The sequence below is a fragment of the Patella vulgata genome, chromosome 9 (assembly GCF_932274485.2).
Source record: "Patella vulgata chromosome 9, xgPatVulg1.2, whole genome shotgun sequence".
Taxonomy (NCBI): Eukaryota; Metazoa; Mollusca; class Gastropoda; family Patellidae; genus Patella; species Patella vulgata.
The window spans coordinates 10,282,360-10,307,056 of NC_065887.2; the positions used below are offsets into that span (position 1 = coordinate 10,282,360).

Below are 24,697 nucleotides of genomic sequence, written 5' to 3' on the forward strand. Positions count from 1 at the left end.
GTGGCTCAAATTCGTGAACACGCCTCCTGCTGAATCTAGAGACCCGGATGTTCGTGTAATAACACGAGACAACCATCATTCGTTTTATTCATATCAAAGTGACATAATGGTCGCCATCTCGTCAAATCACAATTATCATTTGGGTCGTTTTTAGACTATAATTATTGGAAATAAATGGAATGAAATGGAGTTTGCTTTTCTGCACTGGCTGGGGTAATTAAGACGGGCGTACGTCATGCAGGGAGCTATGGGGGAACTTTTAACTCGGGAAGTGGCGGTACGGCCTGCCTACTCGTATTTCGAATTCCAACTGTCAAAGGTTCTTTTACGTACACGCCAATGGGAAAGACACCTACTGTGAATGAACTAGGCCGCAGCCCCACTGTCTGGGCAAAACTTCCCTAAAATTTCCATTATGGCACACTGCGTGGCGTATGCCCGTCTTCATTAGCCCAGACGGAGCCGAACGCTAGGACGTTAAACCCCTTTTGAGTTCATTTCGAAAACTACACCTAGGGTTTGCCTGTCTATTTACAGGATTATATTCTACATTTCAATAGACGGTCTATTGAACGAGGGGCGGGAGTGGGTTTTTTTTTTTGGGGGGGGGGCGTCTAGAATTGACGAAAGGAGTTTAAATAATTAGACCTCTTTGATTAGGGTATAAGTTTAGATTTAGATTAAGGTGTCAACGGGGCTTAGTGTCCTCTTCCACCGAGTGTGATATCGCAGATAAACAGTTGCAAGAGCCATTTGATAGATTATTGGTATACCATGGCATATACCATACTTTGATACTTGATTTGAGTGACATTGTTTTATTGGAGAGAGAGAGAGAGAGAGAGAGAGAGAGTGGGGTTTAACATAACGTCCACTCGACACACACTAGGTCATTTCGGGACTAACATATGGTTTAATTTTATTTCAATAATTCCCCTGCGCGTAGGGGTCTTTAGCAGTGGGAGGAAACCGGAGGACCCGGAGAAAACCCACGAGGTTAAACAGGCGACTGTTTTATTGGTATCGCTGGATATGGTTGGAATAATGGAACGTACAGCAGAAGGAGAGGGCACATTTGATGGTGAATGTACATACATTGATTGAGCGCGATTGGTTTTTAGTATCGCTGGATCTGGTTGGAACAAGCTGACGTCGCCTGTAAAACCTCGTGGGTTTTCTCCGGGTCCGGTCTGTGCCAAAGACCCCTATTATTGAAATAAAACAGAACCATATGTTAGTCCCGAAACGATCTAGATTGTGTCGAGTGGACGTTAAAGTCTCTCTCTCTCTCTCTCTCTCTCTCTCTCTCCCTCCCGCTCTATCTCTCTCTCTCTCTCTCTGTTGGGAGAAGTGAAGGACAAAAAGAAGAGAGGGGACACACCTTTGCCATCAGGGGCGGAGGGGGGGGGGTGTAGAATATAATGACAGTGACGCGGGCAATTCCTTGGGTATCTTTCTGAAATTCGGGCACCTTTTCGCTTTTGTATTTATAGGATCAAGATACCCGGGTGTTGTCGCGGAGATCTAATTTAACCATGTCCTCAATTCAGTTTTGAATTGTAACAACATTTCTATCACCGGGACATCGCTCGAACGAGTATTCCGTAGTCTGCAAGGACATTGAAAGCAGAGAGTATTCGAGTTTTATAGAGAGTCTTTGTTTATTCATGTCACGTCCATGCTGTCTTGTACAGACAAGCAGATTATTCAGAAAGAAAGATACACAATAATTGGAGGAATACCCGTGGCGACTTCATAATGTACCAATTAGTTTCTACCAAATAGTAATATGGGCAATAGAAACATCTTCTCTAATGCCAGGTTACCACTACCGTGCGAGCGATACATTACAATAGGATTGTCCCTGTTGACTCCACGATCTGGTACGTGCGATACGTTACGATCTGGTACGTGCAGATACGTTTGGATATGTTTTGATACTATCAACACGATTGTTACGACTAACTTCAATATGTGGTAAGACGTGATAGGATCACCACGATTACTCCACGATCGTAGCACGAATCATAATAGTAGGAACTTAGCATTACATGTAATACCCCCGTCAGACAGGGGTGGCGTCCTTACTGCGCTGTATCGACCTACGGCGACCAGAAAATGCACAAGATCGCCGGCAAACGTGAAAAGAGTGTGCGAAAATGTCCCCAAAAAATCGCGTTTTTACATCTTTCCGGGGCAGATCGCAGAACTTTGGCGTTTGTTTTGAACATGCTCACACCAGTTGACTCAATGACAGACCTCACGATGAAGCGCAGCGACCATCCAACCCCCCCGTAATCCTGTAGAGATTTGTTACTAATTGTATGTCAAGCCGAAAAGGGAGCCACAATGAATAGAGACGATTGGTTTTCATAGAACAGTAAACTGAAAAAAACTTTCCGACGAATGGGCGTGTCACATTCTTAGGGACATCTGGCATCAAGCGTCCAGGTTGTGTTGGAGATGTTTCCGTCACCATTTTGCCATATCCAATAAGTAGTATAGTTCCATATTATCGACGAGACACACACACCCATTAATGACCCCCTCGCACACCCTTTGTAATGTTGCTAGTTGTTCAGGGTCCTGTTTCACGAAATTTTAACTAAAGATAAATTCCAAATTTTAGTAGATACTTCAATTTTGATTGGCTAAGCACTAAAATCGATGTAATTTTACCCAATCAGATTACTAAAATTTGGATTTTATCTTAGTTAAAATTTCGTGAAACAGGCCCCTGGCCTTAATGTCATGGTTTAATAACTTTTCAGAAATTAACAAATCAGAAACAAAGATCCGTCTGCAGCTAACAAAAGACAGGAAACCATGACAACTATTGGCATCACTGTTTCGAGAATTTCGAGGCGCTTCGTTCAAGTTCTACAATTAATTATTCAATACGTTAGTGACGTCATCAGTACTACCAGGCCCCCGAGTTCACAAAGCATTCTCAGACTTAAGTTCAGAATTTACTTAACTTTCAGTCTCTGTTTATGAGTAATATCTTTGATCCAGAAACACAAAAATCTGCAATAGTTTCGTATTGATGTATTTGATACATTAAAACAACAACAAAATTATTAGAGGCAATATTTTAGATACAATAAGGCCATCAATTTTGAGTAAATTCTTAACCTAAGTCTGATCTTTAAAATGGCGTCCGAAAGATCAATAATAGAGTTTCTACCTTTTCAAATTGACAATTGCTGGTGTTGATTCTACTAGCTGTCATCAATATCTACCTTGTATTCGGAAATGAAACGAGAGAGATAGTCAGAAATTGAAATAGAGAAATAGGTAGATAGAGAAAAAAAGAGAGATAAAGAGATAGGGAAATAGAGAGATATAGATATAGAGAAACAGAGAGATGAAGATATAGAGAGATAGAGAAATATTTAGATAGAGAAATGGAGAGATGAAGAAATAGAGAGATAGATAGATGGGGAAATAGAGAGATAAAGAAATAGAGAGATAGAGAGGCACACACACAGACAGAGATGCGATAAAGTCCACTCGGAACTAAGGTCATTTTGGAACTTACAAATGGTACAATATTATTTCAATAATTCGCTTGTTCGTAGGGGTCTTTAGCAGAAGGGGAAAGCTGAAGGACTTGGAGAAAATCAACGACGAAACATATTCATTGTCACACACAAATGTGAGATCGAAACCAAGCCGCTTTATGACCTTATGATCTAAAGCCCACCCGACCCTCCAAATGAAACAACAGGTGATCCGTTCGCTTTTATAGTTAATACAAGATTAAGTAAACACTATAGGAATTAGTAAATATTTTATTATCTGCTACGTTCTTTTACATTACAAACACATCTTTAATAAGCTGATCCCCCAGTTGGTGTAGTGGCTCGTCTGGTTGGTCAGCTGTAATATAAAATGAAATAAAATGAAATGGGGTTTTACGTCCTACTTGTCACCAACCGCGATAATTACGATGGGCATACGGCATGGACTTTCATGGAATTCCAACTACCAAAGGATATTTGTCGTGTGTAGCCTTCACGGGATCCAAGATTTTTCGTTCAATCCGAACGACTAGACGCCGTTCCATGCCATGCCCTCCGTCCTGTACCACTAAAAAGGGAAAGTAGATTGGAAAAGCAACAAGTAGAACAAACGATCGTAAATGGGTAACCAGATACAAAATTCAATGACGGCATTTCGGAAAATTAACCATCGACAAATTAGACTGCCATGCACATCCTTTCCTCGATTACCAAATGCCATTTCCGGATATTCTCTACTGAAGATAGAGAGTGAATGGGGTTTGGGTGTAGGGATCTTTAGGTGTGGGAGGACCCCCCCCCCCCTCTCTCTCTCTCTCTCTCTCTCTCTCTCTCTCTCTCGCAGGTTGAGGGGGCAGAGCGACAGGGTTGGACTTTGCTTTACATTCTGAACTAATATAACAGAGACCTTCATCTCATGTGTATTAAAGAACTTATCGACGCCCAACATTTAAATCGGGTAAATGAACGAGCTCCTACTATCACTAGCGATACTTCACGTCTGATTTCAGTTTAAACGGAGGCAGATAAGGGTGGGTTTTTCATCACAAAAACCATCATCTCACCTGTATTAAAGAAATTATCGACGCCCAGCACTTAAGTCGGGTAGATTGAGCAAGGAGTCCACCGTTCCAGCATTACGTTTCATTATGTCCCATTGGTTACCATACATAGCCACTTTAATAATTCTCGCTGCTAAAGTTATTATTTCCTGAGAAGAAAAAGATTCGTTTATTTTAATGGCATATCATATAAATGTTATTCGATCCTTTAAAAAACAAAACATAAAAAAATACATGTTATAAATGGATTTTAAGATAAATTCAATTCATTTTCTGAAAAGGAAAATATATTTTAGTCGAAAAAAAAATTCTTAATGACACATTTATAATGATAAATGTATCCCATATCTTGATAATAATACAGGTCGAACTGAAGAAATAAAGACACCTAGATGTCCATGCTATTTCTAAAATTAATTAGTCCGGTTTGTGAGTGTGTGTGTGAGATAGAGAGAGAGGGTGGGTGAGTCATTTCGAGATTAACATATGGTTCAATTCTATTTCAATAATTCGCTGGCGTGTAGGGGTCTTTAGCAGTGGGGGGAAACCGGTGGACCTGGAGAAAACCCACGAGGTTGAACAGGCGACCCTACTTCTTACCACGTACAACCGGAAAATCGAAACCACGCTAGTTGACTCAATGACAGACCTTATGATACAATGCGCACACGCTAACCATTCGGCCATCCAACCCCGCGTCAGGTTCATGCTAATCATCATTACATTTCATGTCTACAAACTCTAAAATCATTAAAACTAAATTCAGATAATATTTTAAAGAGGGGTTGCCAGGCAACGAAACATACGCTAACAGCATCTAAATTAAAAATTTATTCACATGCCAAAGCCATAATTAGCTCTCTAGATTATTGAATGGTTGTAATTTTCAACGGATTTAAAAAACGATCAACATGTAACAATTTAATTTAAAAATGGATAATCGAGACTTTGTTTCTCCAAACGGTCATAACTTCGTTCAGAATGAAGGTATTTGACTGAAATTGTCAATATATTCCCTTTTCATTAAAAGACAATATTGGTGTCAGTCATTATCATATATGTGATAGAACTGGTTAAAGACTTTCCAAATATAATGTTAACACAGTGATCATTGCTACGATAGATGCGTTATGAAGCTTTCAAGAAAGGGAAGTGACGAACGCAAAAGGAAAACACGAGTCGTCCTTCTATATAACTGACTGAAGTGACGAGTGATAACAGGCGAATTTCTGCTCACCAATAATTCCTTCGAAAACCAAGAGTTGTTATATGAGACCATGGCAGAATATCTGACAATTCAAAATAATAATTGGCTGTCACTAGATAAGTATAGAATGAAGAATGAATAAAAATAAGTTAATGTACGGCCTATTTCTATTTTTCATAGCAATGATCTTTGTGTTAAAATTATATCTGGGACATGTTTAACCAGTTCTATCACATGTGATAATGACTGACACCAATATTGTCCTTTAACTATTTTGTAACTAATATAGCAAGAACTGTCAGCTCTTTAATTGGCATACATGTAACCGTCTCCAAAATAGTTAAATTTGAAATATTTTCTAAGCTGTTATTGAAGCCAACTTTAACATTCGGATTAGTATATATCAGCAAAATATGACACGGAACAGGTTTATGGAGCGCATGCGCCAATTTTAGAGACATATGATTTGGTCATATCAAATTTTATTTGATTAGTTTGAATGAAAAATTTCTACATACAACGTTTCTCTACTTTTAAACAATCCAGGTGCCGGTTTCACAAAGCATTCTCAGACTGAAGTTCCGAATTTACTTTCAATCACTGTTTATGAGAAATATCTTTGATCCAGAAACACAAAACTTTGCACATAGTTTCTTATTAATGTATTTGATACATTAAAACAACAAAAAATTTATAAGTGGCCATATTTTAGTTACAATAAGGCGAACAATTTTGACTAAATTCTTAACTTAAGTCTGAGAATGCTTTGTTAACTCGGAACCATGTTAGTTGAAATAATGCGAATAATTTTAAGTAAATTCTTAACTGAAGTCTGAGAATGTTTTATGAAACCAGAGCCAGATATTTGTTAAATGTGCGTCAAAGGGTGTTACGCGTACAAGGTTTGTATTATAGTTGGTTATTGACGAAATAAAATTGGGATATCCATCCAGAGTCCATGATCTAGAATATAGGAGCTCATGCAATCATTGATCTTATATCAAATCATAAAAGCAAAAATAGTAGCCTCCCTTGATATGAAGAAAAATCGATCGGCCATATTGTTTAGTCTCTGTTAGTCCAGCCGAAACTGGCCCCGGTTCGAACCATTGAGGGAACCTATACCCTATACATTTTATACATTCTGGGTGGGGCAGGGGAATGGCCTAGTGCCTGGTTTAGGGTCTTGCTTGGAACTCTAGTCGGCCGGTCACCACTGGCTTGTGTTCTTGGTTTCGATGGTGTGATCCTATGCGGCGCCTTTTCGGTCACGAGTCCTTCCCTTACGTAAAACCCCTACGCGCTGAACATAATAAAATGAAGACTTATTTACGATATCATCCTCGATGAAAGCGGACATTAAACCCATACGAACAACAACAAGCTTCTTGAGTGACAGCTCACATCACATTAATATTATATGCTACTACAACGGCGGTCATCCAATCACCTAAATCTCACTTATACTGAGGAGTCCAAGACTAAATCTATTTATTAAGGCCATCTCAATTTTTGACAAGGTCGCTGTGATGTAAATTAGGTTACGACACCTGATTGTTGCCGAGATTGTAGGTTAGGGTTAGGTTAAGCATTGGGTCTAGGTCCAGGGTTAGGGTTAGGGTTAGGGTTGGGATTAGCACTAGCACTGTTTACATCTCGGTACCTTATCATTTAGCACTAACCAGGCATCACACCTTCAGGGCCCTTATTCACGAAAACTTAAAATAAGTTACAACCGAAATTTTAAGAAATACTGCAACTTCATTGGATATATGCAAATTGTTTTACTGGTCAGCCAATCGAATTGCAGTATTTCTTAAAATTTCGATTGTATCTTAGTTTAAGTTTTCGTGAATAAGGGCCCAGCTCCGGATTATCGCCAGACGGGTTTCGTTCTGATAGTTAGGTTGACTTAACTAAAGTATCTGATTTGAAACGAAACGATATATAGAAATAATTGAGCCGACTAGGGCTATACATTAAAGATGTGAAATGAAATGAAATAAGATTGAACATCCTACTTTTCTGCACCAACGAGGCTAATGACAACGTGCATACGGGTTCTTTATAATTTTTTCCCTGCATTGGCCGAGAAAGTTCATCGAGATTTTCCTACGTGGTTTCCCCTTTACAGTAGTGAGGGACGTGAGGTCCTGACAAGGACAGCTGTCTAGTCGTTCGGATGGGGCGAAAAATCGAGGTCCCGTGTATGCATTGACGTGCACGTAAAAGATCTCTTGGAAGTTGGAATTCGATATAAAGGTAGGCCATAGTGCCGCTGCTCGGGCAAAATTTCCCTCATAGCACACTGTATGGCGTATGCCCGTCTTCATTAACCCAGTTCGGAGCAGAACAGTAGGACGTTAAACCCCATTTCATTTCATTTTTCATTTCTTTATATTTTACGTACACGCCTACGTGTACCTCCCTAAATGATGGTCTAAGTGGGCAATTTTTGTTTAAATTCCCAATAAATATTTCTTTGTTGGTTGCAGCCATGTAAAAATCTGATTGGACGTTAAACGCTATTTCGCTGTCTGTGATTAATTAGATTGGCCCGTTTCGTATCTTTACGAATTAATATTAATAGCCAAATTTACAAAGAGCCAATGAAACAACAATGAATTAAGATATGGAACTATCTCTGACGTTTTCCGCTTCTCTCAAAATATCATTTATAATTTGAAACAACCAAACGAACAATATGGCTTCATTCTTATCGCCAATTTTAGCCATCTATTAGAAACCTTTCAGTCACTATTTTAAAGGGGAGCTAATTTGAATTCCACAAGTTCTGTTGTTAAAAGAAAACTGTTAATGACATCAATGACGGGCCATTTCATATTTCTCAATGACGCGTTTTTTTGTCGGACGTCTTTCTCTTATTCAATTCATAAAGCAGTATCAAATAGAAAAAATTGAAAGGAATTCATAATGTAAAGGAAAAAACTCAAGAAAAATAATGTGTTAATGAATAAAACGAACTGTTAATGGAAAAATAAACGAACTGTTAATGGAAGATAAACGAACAGAAAATGAAAAAAACTAAAAGGAAGTGTTGATGAGAAAAACTGAAAGAAGGTGTTAATGAAAATCAGAAATGAAAGGAAACAGTTAAATATATACTTCCTGGTCATTTGTTCAACTTTCTAAACTTATTTTCATCTAAAGGTGTGATATTTCTAATAAACAGACAACGGTGTAATTAACTCTTTGCTCTCCATGATCGTTAATTTGGATATTAAAGTAGCTAAGTCTCTAACTCAATATCATCCAAAGTGTTCGACATTAAAAACACGAATTATTTGTCAATTTAAATCAACATTGATATTGTGATTTTACCGGGAAAAGATAGGCTTCTGATATCCAATATTTAAGACAAAATAAACATTTCACCATTAGTACACGAATCGGCGCCATTTGTAACAAGGCACACGAAGTCGTGTCAAGCGGTGACGCCATATTCTTATCTTGAGAGCATGCGCAATAAATACTATCAGTGTAGACTAGAATAACTAGACGTTAGATATTGCCATTCGATTGAGACTTCTGGCCGATTTCGCTGAACATAACTGATTAGAAATTAGAGTAAAAACGGAAACGATTGAATGTAAATCAGTTTATATACATTCATATTACATTATTATATGCGCTGCGAACCTTTTGTGTCAATTTCTAGGTTCCAAAAATTAGCGATTTAGCTCCTTTAACTGCTTGTGACATCACCAGATGTGAATATTGCGATATTAACCTTAAAATTACATACAAGAAAATGTGCTAAATAATTAAAACGGCTATTATATTTCATGTCTTCATTAGAATCCGAAATGTGATATTCTGTTGGAATTTCAGTTTCATTGTGGAAAAGTCGGGAAGATATTTCGGCAGTTTGGCTCGCTTCTAGCAATTCGTCATTAGACTCCGTCGTCTGCATCGTGAAGAAAAAACAAACATGATTAGGCTCCATGTTACGTGTGTTTGTAGTAAACTGCACTCAAAAGACTAATACATTTTAAAGTGCACATAAGACGGGCGCGTGTAGCCAATGGTTACTATATCCACTTTACGGCAAGTTCACGCCAATCTGGTTGAAATTAATTCAGTTATCTTCACTCAAAGTCGTAAAAATAGACCTTCCGTAAAAACCGACTTTGCCAATTATCGAAAACACTCTTAAATCTCCCGTCGTTTGAATTGCTTATATAAACTTCTCACCCTTCGATTGTTATGGGAAAAAAAGTATCGAGTTCGTCTCGTAGCGGTCTATATCACGTATATACACGGTTGTTGTAACGTTCCTGACGCAACGACTGTTAGTTTTACAGCATACCAATTTAAAGCCAGATTCATTCTGATTAAAACACAGATTTATATTTCGTTTTTTTTTTTTTTTAATACCTTCGATGGTCTCTACTACATGAAGATCTGACCGGTTGTAATGGAAGGTCGCGTCAGAGGTCATACGAGCGGCTTTTGACCCTATGACGTCAGACATTTGATTACCCAATCAACGTTGATGTTTTTAGTGGGTTACCCACAGTTCCGAGCACCTCATGCCTAAAATTCGCCGTAACAGACCGTTTCATTGGCTAATCCCTCACATCATCCAGAGCGAGGGTTATATAACAACTCCTCCAGATCCTAGTGTAGTAAAGACAAGTAAAGCGAAATTTTGAACTATAAAAATACGAAACGACATAGGATCTGTGTTTTAATCAGATTAAGAGAGATCAAGCCTTCTATAGAAAATGGATAGTTGTAAACAAAATGAATTACCTGTCGAGATTTTTCTTCTAACTGTGAATGACTGGGTCGCATGGGATAACTATCAGAAGATTTTACTAACACTGTCAAACCAACAAAGGTGATAAGTAATAAACATTTTGTACACGATATCATTTCCTGCAAAATAGAAATAAACCATATCTATATTATATAAACAAACAAAATTAGCTATAGTGTCGTATAGTAGGGTAGATTTTGTTTGGAGTGGGGGTGATTGTTTGGTTGGGGAGTGGGGAGAGTTTTTTTTTAAGTGACAGAACCATCCAGTAGTTGACTTCATTAACCAATGGGCTTTTTGCTTAAACCTCTAAACAATTTATCGCCTGTCGTCCGTAAGTCTCTTACTTAAAATTATCCAAAGTCTTCGACATTGAAAACACGAATTATTTTTCAATTTAAATCAACATTGATTCTGTGATCTTACCGGGAAAAGATGGGATTCTGATATCCAATATTTAAGACAAAATAAACATTTACCATAGGTACACGAATCGTGTACAATAATGCGCTTCAGCGCCATTTGTAACAGTGGACTCGAAGAACGAGGCTAGACATGTTCTACAAGTCATGCCATATTCTTATCTGGAGAGCATGTGCAATAAACACCATTGGCGTGGGCTAGAATAGCCAAACTAAAGATTGCCATTCGGTTGAGACTTCTGGCGTATTTTGTCGAACTTTACTGATTAGAAATTACAGTAAAAACAGAAACGATTGAATGTAAATCAGTTTATATACATTCATATTACATTATTATATGTGTTGCGACCCATTTGTGTCCATTTCTAGGTCTCAAATAGTAGAGATTTAGCTCCTTTAAAGGCCATGTCCTGTCTTTCAACGGGATGTTTTTCTCTGTGTGTCTAAAGAACCCTACGTGCAAGCGAATTATTGAAATAAAAGTTGAACCATATGTTAGTCCCGAAATGACCTAGTTTGTGTCGAGTGGACGTTAAACCCCATTTCTCTCTCTCTGTTTTCCTCTGTTGGTTTTGCCTCCTCGAATGATTTCCGAACTTGACTTCTGCGATATGTTTTAAGACCTGTTTGTTTATAAAATATCAAATATACCATGGCAAAGTAAAATATTATATAAATTTACCTCATCTGCTATATGACACAGTGTAGAAGCGGACCATAACCCCATCCCACCCCGGAGTCTGTTTGTTACAGGCTGGTAAGATTGTTTGGGGTTTTATATTTTTGCGAGGGAGGGGAGGTGTGTGTGTGCGGGGGGGGGGGGGTATGCTGTTGTTAGTTTATTAACCACATGGACGTACTGGCTATACTTTGTCTGCGATATCACCTCGGTGGAAGCTGACGTTAAATAAAGCAATTTCACACACACTGGTCATACGAAATATTTCTAATACCCGGTAGGCTGGGTTGGACTGGGCTGGATAAAAATTCTCCCGAAAAACAATTAATGAGGTCGACCTAGTAGGTTAAGCATGCTTAAAACCCAGTCCGCTACTGATTGACCCCATTCCGATATCAGCACATAATGTTGGCCTGCAGAAATTATTCTTGGCATAATAAAAAGTTCTCGAGTCTGTAACATGTTCTATATAACTCTTCGGGTCAATTATAAATCCAATACTTGAAGGAAGACCTGACTAGAAATTGTATCAAACATATGAGACGGTTTTTATATAAAAAAATAACTATAGCAAACACAAAATGACCTAGTCTACAGAGCTTCTGATATTTATTCAAGTCAAGGATGAAAATATTCCCAAGAGTAAACGTTGTTGACTTTAAACAAATTACAGCCAGTTTACAGACTAAGACTTTATGGCACGCGCTAATGGCGTCCACTGTCGCATAAATCTCATAAATAATAATGGGAAGACAATGAGAGAGAGAGAGAAGGAGAGAGAGAAGGAGAGAGAGAGAGAGAGGACGGGCATATGTCATGCAGCGTGTTATGGGGCAAACTTTGCGTGCATAGCGGCGATATGGTACATATTAAAATAATCATTTTGTCTTAAATATTGGATATCAGAAGCCCATCTTTTCACGGTAGGATAACAAAATCAAAGTTGATTTAATTTGACTGACCAATAAGTTGTGTTTGCAATGATATTGAGTGAGAGACTTGTCTCCTTTAAGTCTAGATGGGAACAGCTGAAGCCTAGAAGGAAATAGCTCATGTCTAGATGGAAATAGCTATTTCATAATGATGTACTAATTTTAACGTTTATGTCGTTTTTCAAAGGCGCCACATACTGACGCGACCTGCCAGTTCTAGCCAGTGACAATCGAACACCTTCCTTTGGGCCTGATTATTACTGTTTCCTTTCATCCATTGTTTCTTTTTCTCGCACCTGGGGATCACGGTGGCTAGGTGGTTAAGACGCTGTCTCGCTAGCCTGGAGGTCGGGTGTTCGATCCCTGCACTGGCCGAAAAAGTTCATCCAGATTTTCCGGCGTGGTTCCCCCTTGTCAGTGATGCAGGACGGGGAGGGCCTGACAAGGACAGCTGTCTAGTCGTTCGGATGGGACGAAAAACTGAGGTCCCGTGTACACATTGGCGTGCACGTAAAAGATCCCTTGACAGTTGGAATTCGATATAAGAGTAGGCCGTAGTGCTGCTGTCCGGGCATAATTTCCCTCATAGCACACTGTATGGCGTATGCCCGTCTTCATCAGCCCAGTTCGGAGCAGAACAGTTGGACGTCAAACCCCATTTCATTTCATTTCATTTTCTCGCACCTATCACGGATGTTTTCGTCACCGCTCTAATGAATCGTCTCACACCCCGCCCACTGTGGGGAAACACTAGTCTCTAGATCAAGACGATGTACCTGTTTATTATTAAGTGTCTTATAGCGCGTAAAAGATCCCTTGACAGTTGGAATTCGATATAAGAGTAGGACTTAGTGCCGCTACCCGGGCACAATTTCCCTCATAGCACACTGTATGGCGTATGTCCGCCGTCTTCATTAGCCCAGTTCGGAGCAAAACAGTAGGACGTTAAACCCCATTCCATTTCATTGCATTTCATGTCTTATTAGAGTATGGATGAAGTAAAGATTTTTTTCGGAAATAAACCATAAAAATATTAAATTTGATAAAGTTATTTTGGATAAAAGATGACACATATGATTTATATTCTGAAAGTAAATTCCGCGTATCTGGTATCATATCCCACAGCAAAATATTTTACGAAAACATGATACAGTGCTATGTCATCATGGCCCTATTTCAATATTGTGTTGTGAATAGTCAATTTAAAGGAATATACCAATTCAAATGAATGGGACGAAAAACCGAGGTCCCGTGTATACATCTAATGCCCGTAAAAGATCCCTTGGCAGTTGGAATTCGATATAAGAGTAAGCGATAGTGCCGCTGCCCGGGCAAAATTTCCCTCATGGCACACTGTATGGCGTATGCCCGTCTTCATTAGCCCAGTATAGGAGCAGAACAGTAGGACGTTAAACCCCATTTCATTTCATTTCATTACACGTCTCATCTAAAGTGATTCCTTTAAGAACACCCGGTCTTGTTTATTGCCACCTTATTTTTCATATTAAAAAATTAGTTTGATGTATTGACTGTTCTCGGGCAATATGAAATCTGACCAGTCTAATTAACAATGACTTCAATAGAACTTACTTCATTATAATAAGTCAATGACGAGGTCTATTTCCATCAATCATCCTGTTTATTGCCACTAATTAGGCGCCTCTTCGTTTATGATTAATTATTGAAAAGGGGATTAAATCGAGAATTTGAAAGGATGCTTTATATTATCATCTATTTATTTGTCTATTATCACTTTAAATAATAATTTAATATTTTCTACTGTCTCCTAATGAAGAGAACGGTAATAGATATGAAATGACCAGGTTTCCTCGTGTAGTTCCATTGTTCTTATATAACCGAATAACAGGTTTCCTCGTGTAGTTCCATTGTTCTTATATAACCGAATAAGCTGACAGTCTAATAAAGATCAGTAATTGGCCCATAGCTGTTAATTAATTTGTACTTATGAGATTTCAATTGCCTGATAGCAGATAACATAATTTGATTAACACCAGACAAAAATAAATATAGTTCGTATATTATCATTGAATACATAAAAGTTCAGAGCCTACGTCCGCTTTGGGTGTTATCCTGCCTTTCCGCCACAACCGGGATAATTAAGACGGTTATACAGCATATGATGTGCTATGATGGAAATTATGCCTTCACAGCGACGCTTTTATGTTGAATTACAAACTCTCCAACGTATACGCAGAACCTCGGGATTTTTTTTATCCCATCCGAACGACTACACAATGTCACTTGCCCCAACCCCACCCCCACTGCCTACATCACTGACAATGAGGGGAAACCACGCTAGAAAACCCCGGATATTTTCTCGGTCATAATCGGAAGCGAATTTCCTGACCCAGCTCCATATTATCTGCGCTACTGTGATATCGAATTCCAACTGCCAAGGGATTTTTTACGTGCACGTTAATATGTACACAGGACCTTGGTGTTTCGTACTATCCGAGCGACTAGACATCTGTCCTGCATCACTGACAAGGCGGGACCACGCCGGAAAATCTGGATGAACTTTCTCGGCCAATGCAGGGATTGAACACCTGACCTTCCGGCTAGCGAGCCAGCGTCTTACCCACTTTTGCCACCGTGACCTCCCGACAACTAAGGACCATACTCCCCTTCCTCTCATAACTAACCTAAAGGGCGTATAGCTCTTTGGAACTTGGGGGTTGGGTGGCCGAATGGTTAGCACGTGCGCGATGTATCATACGGCCTGTCATTGAGTAAACTGGCGGGGTTTCGATTCCCCGGTTTTACGTCACAAAGAGTAGGGTCGCCTGTCCAACCTCGTGGGTTTTCTCCGGGTCCTCCGGTTTCCTCCCACTGCTAAAGTCCCCTACGCGCAAGCGAATTGTTGAAATAAAATTGAACTATGTGTTAGTCCCGAAATGACCTAGTTTGTGTCGAGTGGACGTTAAACACCATTTCTCTCTCTCTCTCTCTCTCTCATAACCAACCTAAAGGGCATATAGCTCTACCGTCTTCATTAGCCCAGTTTAGGAGCAGAACAGTAGGACGTTAAACCCTATTCCATTTCATTTCATTTCATTTCATATAGCTCTATTCTTTGGAACTTTAAAATAGACGAAAAAAGAGTCTAAAAGCACATACTAATGTAAAATGAGTGTATATAAAGTGATTTACACTCGTTTTTTTAAAAAAAATTGTTATTGTAATATTTAATCCATCAAGTTCGGTGAAATACTCGAGTAGTCCAAATTTAACGACAGTCATTTGGCCTGCTTACGTGCTTAGTCCATTCCACAAGATTGTTTTTGGGTTGTTTGTTTTTACTATTATTTTGACAAGTTTCTGGTATATGTTCTGTGATAATAATGAGTTAGAGGTTTTAGCTCCTGTGTGTATATATTCCCATGCTTCACTACTGATCAAACAGTAATATATAAGTTTGAACTATGATCAACATGAAGAAATCCCTACAATTAGTCTACTGGGAGATAATTTAAGTTTACATATAAGTTTATCTGCTTACACAGAACAGAGATTATATGTCTCATCCCAGGAAATATCCACAAAACGTGCTCATGGCGCATAATACATCCGTCTCTAATAATGTAATTCAGACAGATAAATGAAATGAAATGAAATGAAATGTGGTTTAACGTCCTACTGTTCTGCTCCGAACTGGGCTAATGAAAACGGGCATACGCCATACAGTGTGCTATGAGAGAAATTTTGCCCGGGCAGCAGCACTACGGCCTACTTTTATATAAAATTCCAAATGTCATTGTACGCCAATGTGTACACGGGACCCCAGTTTTTCGTTCCATCCGAAAGACTAGACAGCTGTCCTTGTCAGGCCTTGTCAGTTAATAAAAGTCTACTTAATAATGTAACTGATCAATTAAAACAACGAAGGTTTTATAAAAGGCTATATTTTAGTTAAAATAAGGTGGACAATTTTGAGTCTGAGAATGCATTGTGAAACCCGGGCCAGATATAGTTTTTACATAACGTATATTTAATTAAAGTATTTAATAAGTCAATCAATTTATGGCGTACGTTTGTGTAAAACCTCATACGTCTCTGTTTTAAATTTTGTAGAGTGACATATATTCTAAACGCAGGTCGTGGCTCAGTGAGTAGGCCGATGACTCACTAACCAGGGATTCGCGGGTTCTGTCCTGACTGGTTTCCCTTGTCTGTGGTGGAGGATGGATGGACGGGCCATAAACAATGTCTAGTCGTTCGGATGGGACAAAAACCGAGTATGATTTTATAATAGACTGTATTTATTTAGCGGTTTAATAATAATAATAATAATAATATATTTCATATTATACACATTACATCATAAAAAAAAACAAGCGTAGTACAAGAACATTGAACAGAACGTAAACAACCCTAAAATCAATACTAGTGAAAACCTACCTAACCCCAACCCTAACCCAACTCTAACCCTAATAATAGATATAATCACATATTACAATGTGTTTATAATCACATATTACAATGTGTTTATAATCACATATTACAATGTGTTTTTGTTGGTATTTGTATACAATAATGACTACACAAAGTAGGAACAACCACTCTTATTTTGACTATTCCAAGAGGCATTAACCCTTTGGTCGGTCAGTAAAATAATAATTTTTGATTGACTGTACTTAGATAATACAGTAACAACCGGTTGTTCAAATCACACTGTGTGTAACATTTGAGATAAATCTACCGATCTAGATGTGTTTTGAGGTGTTTTTTGAATCGATATATTCTTTATTTGATTATAAAAATGCGACTGACCTAAAGTGATCTACGATAATAATGAGTCAAAAAGAAATATAAATGTAAATATATCAAAATAAAGCATGACATCAAACCAAATAGTTATATTAAATATATACAATTGGGGTTGTTGAATAAATCTATTTGCAGACTGTTTTATTTCAAAGTAATTTAGGAACGTGATAAATCAAATCTCGGCTGTTGTAAATTATGTCCCTTATAAAAACAAGGGGAGAGAGAGAGAGAGAGAGAAATGGGGTTTAACGTCCACTCGACACAAACTAGGTCATTTCGGGACTAACATATAGTTTAACTTTATTTCAACAATTCGCTTGCGCGTAGGGGTCTTTAGCAGTGGGAGGAAACCGGAGGGCCCGGAGAAAACCCACGAGGTTGGACAGGCGACCCTACTCCTTGTCACGTACAACCGGGGATTCGAAACCACGCCAGCCGACTCAATGACAGACTTTATGATACAGCGCGCGCACGCTAACCATTCAGCCATCCAAACCCCCTATACAAACAAGGGACCAGATAGATACGTAGCTTTTCATTCGATGCCCATGCACAAGGTACTTTGTCAAATCTCGACATCGGAGAATATTAGACGACCACGGGGAAAGATGGGTTATGAACTGTTTATTGGCTTCAAGTCAAATTCTTACAAATTGTACAAGAGTGAGAGAGAGAGAGAGAAATGGGGTTTAACGTGCTCGGGACACAAACTAGGTCATTTCGGGACTAACATATGGTTCAATTTTATTTCAATAATAGTTGTCACCTACAACAGGGGAATAGAAACCACGCCAGTTGACTCAATGGCAGACCTTATGATACAGAGCGCACGCACTAACCACTCGCCCCCCCCCCGCTACAAACTGTACAAGTTTGATCTTTTAAAACCTTTACAATCAATAACATTGTAGATATAAAAATCATAAAAACAATATCAACGCTTACTCGGAATGATTTAGTTATATAAATTTTGACCATCGATTCTTAACTATAAATTAGAACTCTTATCAGGTATGGCGGTATATTAGATTCAAAATTCTAACATGCTATCGTCCAATTTCTAACCTCCGTTCATGTAACTTCTAACCTTAATTCATGTAACTTCTAACCTTAATTCATGTAATTATGGCGGTATATTAGATTCAAAATTATAACATGCTATCGTCTAATTTCTAAACTCCGTTCATGTAACTTCTAACCTTAATTCATGTAACTTCTAACCTTAATTCATGTAATTTCTAACTTCAATTCGTGTAATTTCTAAATTAAGACAATGTATAATCCAACTTCTTTATTTGTTCAGTGTAAATTTTAATTCTATTTCATCTTATTTCTATTATTTAGACGAAAAACGTCTTCTTCATTGATTCTTTACACGTTTAGAATTTTTACACTTCTGCCTAGCAACCATCATTATGAAGTCGTTTGGTGTCGCCACTACGTGCTCATTTCGCTTGCGCGTAGGGGTCTTTAGCAGTGGGAGGACCCGGAGAAAACCCACGAGGTTGGACAGACGACCCTACTCCTTGACAAGTACAACCAGGGAATCGATGGTGAAATTGAAAACAACATCGAACGTGAAATGGTTGGTAAATACTACTTCAAATAAAAGCCTAACAGCATTTTTTTTTCAATTTTCTTGAAGACAGTTAAGCCATCCATAATATTTATTTACTGTTAATCTGTATTCTATTACCTCTAACAAAAATGATAAACCTTTTCTTGAATGGTTCAATTTAGAAACCTCGTACTGTAGGGATGAAACGGCCTTTTCGGGAGTCTGGGATAATCTGTTCATGTGGATAGCGATGGAGTTTTTATTTCTGATTCCTTCATTACACCGACCTGACTAACTTTATGGTAGTTTTTTTTCCAAAAATATTTTATTCAAGTTGCATAAAGCAATACCGAAATTCATAGATAGCGGTTTATCGTCCTACTTTTCTACACCATCCAGGCTAATGAAGACGAACTTACGGTGTGCCATGAGTGAAATTTACGGTCTACTTTTATTACGAATAACAGCTGCAACGGTTTTCGTCCGACCCGAACTACTAGACACTGTATATGCCTACAATAACGGCAACCTCCGCAAATCACAAGGACGGAACTAATAATGTCAGAAATATTATAAAGCGTAGTTTTGCCAGTGTGTATACTAGCTGACGATGTTATATAACCCATAGACATATATTTTTTTTATAATATAAACGCCATATTCCGGCGTGGTTATCCGTCCCTTGTTATTGATACAAGACAAGGGTCTGACACGGACAGTGGCTAGTCGTTCGGGTAGTATAAAGAGACATATTTTAGAGCATTAACAGAATAATTTATAGATCAACAGTATATAAATAGTAATTGGCTTAACTGTAAAATAAAAATAAAATAAAATTCTCGAAATCCTGCACCTTTCTTTTAAAAAAATAACAAATGCTGTTTAGCTTATATTTAAAACAGTATTTGCAAACCATATCACGTTCGATGTTGTTTTCAATTTTTACACTCCGCCAAACCATTCAACCTGACGAAGAGCGAGTCGTTTGTGGGAACATAATGATCTCGCTCAGTGCTCAATCACCAAATTGAGCACACGGTGGCGACACCAAACGACGTCATAATGATGGTTGCTAGGTAGAGGTATCAAAATTCTAAATTTGCTCGACGTTCATGATTAACATGTAAAGTGACAATGAAGTAGACATTTTTCGTCTTAACAATAAAAATAAGACGAAACAGAATTAAAATTTACACTGAACAAATAAAGAAGTTGGATTATACATTGTCTTAATTTAGAAATTACACGAATTGAAGTTAGAAATAACATGAATTAAGGTTAGAAGTTACATGAATTAAGGTTAGAAGTTACATGAACGGAGGTTAGAAATTAGACGATAGCATGTTAGAATTTTGAATCTAATATACCGCCATAATCAGCGCCCCTAGTTCGTTAGCGTTGTCCTAACAAGAATGTATTACGAAAATCTACTACAAAATATGTTCCAAAATCTGTGCCAATGAGGGACATGATAGCAACATTTGTCACATTTCTATAAAACGGTTAACGAAATATCCGACGGGAAAAAGTTTGTTTCAGAACATAAAAGTGTATTTTTTTCTCAACGGTCATCGACAATTATACTTATTTGCGAGATTGACCCCTCGCTCACCCATTCCGTATGCAGATGTGCTTTTAAATGACTAGGGTATTGCCCTAAATTAAAATGATCTTTAATTCTTTAATTTTTTACGAATAAAGCTCTGTGAATAGAGAGAGAGTGAGAGAGAGAGGGAGAGAGAGAGAGAGAGGGGGGGATTCGCTTGCGTACAGGAGTCTTTAGCAGTTGAAGGAAAAGGGGAACACGGGGGGAAAGCAACAAGGCCACCTATCCCCTCTCAAATACAAGCTTAGAGCCGGACTTTCGACACTTATGACGATGAAAAAACTTTTGAACTCGGGTCAGACCACCTTGTCGTTTTCTCACCGCAACTTACGGTGAAGTCGTCCCTGTAGAAGGAAAAGGGGAACACGGGGGGAAAGCAACAAGACCACCCTACACCGTTTCAAATACAAGCTTGGGGTCGGACTTCCGGAACTTATGATGATGACAAAACTTTTGAACTCGGGTCAGACCACCCGGTCATTTTCTTACCGCAACTTAGGGTGAAGTCGTTGTCCTTGTAGACATTCTCACTACAATGACTAAATCAAAATAAAAACCACTAAAAATAAAACTGTAATTGATGGGGGATGTGGTCATAACGGCCCAATGCCATAACGGCCAATAACAGGTTTGGTCAAAACGGTCCTACTTTAGTCATAACGGCCAAATTTGGTTATAACGGCCAAACAGTTTGGTTATAACGGCCAAAGAGATTTTAGTCGTAACGGCCAAAGAGATTTTAGTCGTAACGGCCAAACATTTTTAATTGAATGAAAAACAATAAAATCGATGTGGTGCTACAGTTATACAAACCATGTCTACTATAACCCATTGATGGCCTGGGATGGCCATTTACAATAATAACAAGATGAGGAAGATCAATCATAAACATTCCTATTCGCCCTTGCACAAAGAAAAATCAGTTTAAAATCAGGACAAATCACAAAGACTATAATAGTTTCATTTTCGTACATGGTTCCTTTATCTGCGATATCATCTCGTTGGAAGCGGATATTAAATAAAGCTATTTCACACACACATACACTCACATCTAGGTGGAAGCGGACATTAAATAAAGCTGTTTCACACACACGCACACGAAGCGTTCCTTGAAAGGAAATGGGTAGGGTGGTTGGAAGGAGCTGATTTCAATACTTCCCCCCCCCCCCTTTATTTCGTACTAAGCCATGAGAAGTAGCGACAAAATTTATTTAGATAAGATACTAGTCCGATCATCAGTTTCCATAGCGAACCTGGGTATTTTTACTATAGTAAGTTGTGGGCCCAAAACATTTTCCCGGTACTATGTAAAAAAAATTATAGAAACGCGGTCAGACAATATAAATCATGCCGATTGAGAATCAAGAACTTTTCGCACCTTTTCAGAGAGGGAAAATAGCATATTTAGGTAAACAGCGCACTTGTAGCTCAAAGCACAGGACGTTCACGTCCCAAAGTTTTTCTAAGCATGCTGAAAAATTCAGAACCTTCCTATTTCCAGTACGAAACAACCAACCACCTCCTATACCTATACCTTCAAATTCCCTAAGAGAGAGAGGGAGAGGGGGTGGGTAATGTCCACTAGCCAAAAACTAAGTCATTTCGGGACAGACATGGTTTATTTTTATTTTAATAGTTCGCTTGTGCGTAGGGGTCTTCAGCAGTAGGGGGAAACCCTGTCACGTACAAGCCAGGAATCGAAACCAAGACATTTGACTCAATAACAGGTGTTGTGATTTTACGCGCATACGTTAAACCACTAGATCACACAGCTCCTCAACCCCAACCCTGTAGAGAACATACGCATTGGTACAAAAATTGCATATCAATCCAGTGTGATTCATTTCAAATGGAACTCTCAACAAGAAATCCAACTAATTTTATATAATATCACATTCAACATATACTTACCTTATTAAACCAATTTAAACCCCCGGATCACCTAAATATCACTATCGTATATAATCTGTTTCTCAGTGATGGATAGACAGATTTGTCTCAAATTACCATCACAAAACACGGATGAAACTATCCAGTCAAACCACGGACAAATAGAAATTACCTTTATTACTGCAAGGCGAAGATCGTCAAAGCGCTATTGCCTCCTTATCTAAGAATTGTAACCTTAGATTGACGATGCCCTTTCTTTATCAAACAAGAGCGTGCTTGTGAACGGAAAAGGCTGCTTGCTACGATACAAAAAGCCCTGAATCAATATTAATATCGGTTAAGCTTTAAAAGAAACATAAATGGCATCAAATCCTAAAATAGTTATAAGATATAAAATATTTGTTAAAAAAAAAACTTACCAGTGTGTTGGTGATTTTTTATTAAAAATATTGATGAGGAACACTAAACAAATGAAGCTAAGCGTAATCTCTTTCTGAAACTTAAATAGTTTTTCGCTGGCTTATCGGGGCTTTATATAATGTGAATTCTAACAACGCCCACCCGTCTATCAAGCAAGGTGCTCGCGTCAAGATGGCATCGTAATTAATAGCGAAGCCCTGAAAAGCCCCATCTCTGTATTATATACGAACTACAAATCATACATAATGGAGTTGTAAGCATTCATCGGAAATAAGCCGTGTTAACGAGGTAATTACTGTTAGCGGTGGACTTGCTCCTTGGCGTTAAAACGTTGCGACGCGAGCGATGAGAATGAGACCGCCTAGCGCGCTGCTTATTACATCACCCCACCACCCCTCACTGCCAGTCATCAACATGTAGCGTTACTAAAACAATTCTATTAATCGTTTTGAATCAAGTCATTGATGGCCCTGGTCCGCTGTGGTTTCTTGACAACATGAGCTGAATTAAACCCATAAAGAAAGTCTTCTACACAGACTCAAACGGCACAACGATAAATGACGATTGTCATAAACACTTACTTCGTTAAGGATCTAATTAACCGTTGCCTTTTATAACCCCCCGTACAGATTGTAATTGGTTTCTTTTTTTCCCTTCGATTTCATGAAAAAGGGAAAACGAGTACGTCTGTATAACACTACGACAATTTCCTAAGATTGCGAAATCAAACGTGAAAGATTTTTTATTACTTTCAGGAATATCTAAACATAATCAAATAAAAAACATATTAATCTTTTCCATATTTATAGAAAACTAACATAGAAATCATTCTGTCAAACTTATAATCAGAAAACTTACCTTTTTGACAACCTTTTCAGAGTGGTCTGCCAATGTAAATATAAGAGGGTGTTGTGATTTTTGCCATGTTTCCACGGTCGTGCGATACGTTACCATCGGACTGTCCCTATCGTGCAGATACGTTCGGATACGTTCCGATACGTTCCGATACGTTCCAATACGACTAACACGATTGCTACGACTGACCTCAATATATGATAATACCTGGCTCCGAGTTTACCAAACATTCTCAGACTTAAAGATACATTATGTCAAATTTAGCTAAAGAACTGACAATTCTTGCTATAATAGCTGAAAATAGATAATGTAAAATGAAAATATTGAAAATTTCATTCAAATTACCGCATCCTGAGCCAAGTTATTGCTGTTTGTAGGTTTGACCAGATGTGTGCATTGTGGTAACCAGGCCACTGGTATATTCGAGACTTAGTCTCGATTTCCCATGGCGAACCGATCTAATCTAGTTAAAATCTCGAGTATCCAATGCCATCAAGAGTTGATTATGATCTTGTTTTGTTAATAAATGTCTAATTAATATAGTTTATATAACATTTGAGGCCTAAGGAAAGGCCTGCAATTGGCAGAGCTCTTGCATAATGTATGTTTAAGTTAAGAATTTACTCAAAAATCTCCACCCTAAACTAAAATATAGCCCTTTATAAAACATTTGTTGTTTTAATATATCAAATATATCAACAAGAAACTATGTGCAAAGTTTAGTGTTTCTATATCAAAGATATTTATCATAAACAGTGATTGGAAATTGAGTAAATTCTTAAGTCTTAGAATCCTTTGTGAACTCAGGGTCTGATAGGATCACCACGATTACTCAACGATTAAAACCACGATTTCAATCGTAGAGTGAATCTTTATAGTGGGAACCTAGCATTAACAAGATTTTTGAACACTCTATTACCGATTTATTTTATTTTGGTAAGGACACCAACTTAAAGATTTTTGGTTTTTTGG

At 38.2% G+C, this 24,697-nt stretch overlaps 1 long non-coding RNA gene across 1 annotated transcript; it reads right to left on the bottom strand.

Moving 5' to 3' along the window:
* Positions 1-4,599: 4,599 nt before the first annotated feature.
* On the bottom strand, positions 4,600-23,005 carry LOC126807784 (uncharacterized). The gene is made up of 3 exons (XR_007674166.1): positions 22,870-23,005; positions 10,569-10,694; positions 4,600-4,734 (listed from the first exon to the last, which is right to left on the bottom strand). It is a non-coding gene; the product is annotated as an uncharacterized LOC126807784 (long non-coding RNA).
* Between the last annotated feature and the right edge of the window lie 1,692 nt (positions 23,006-24,697).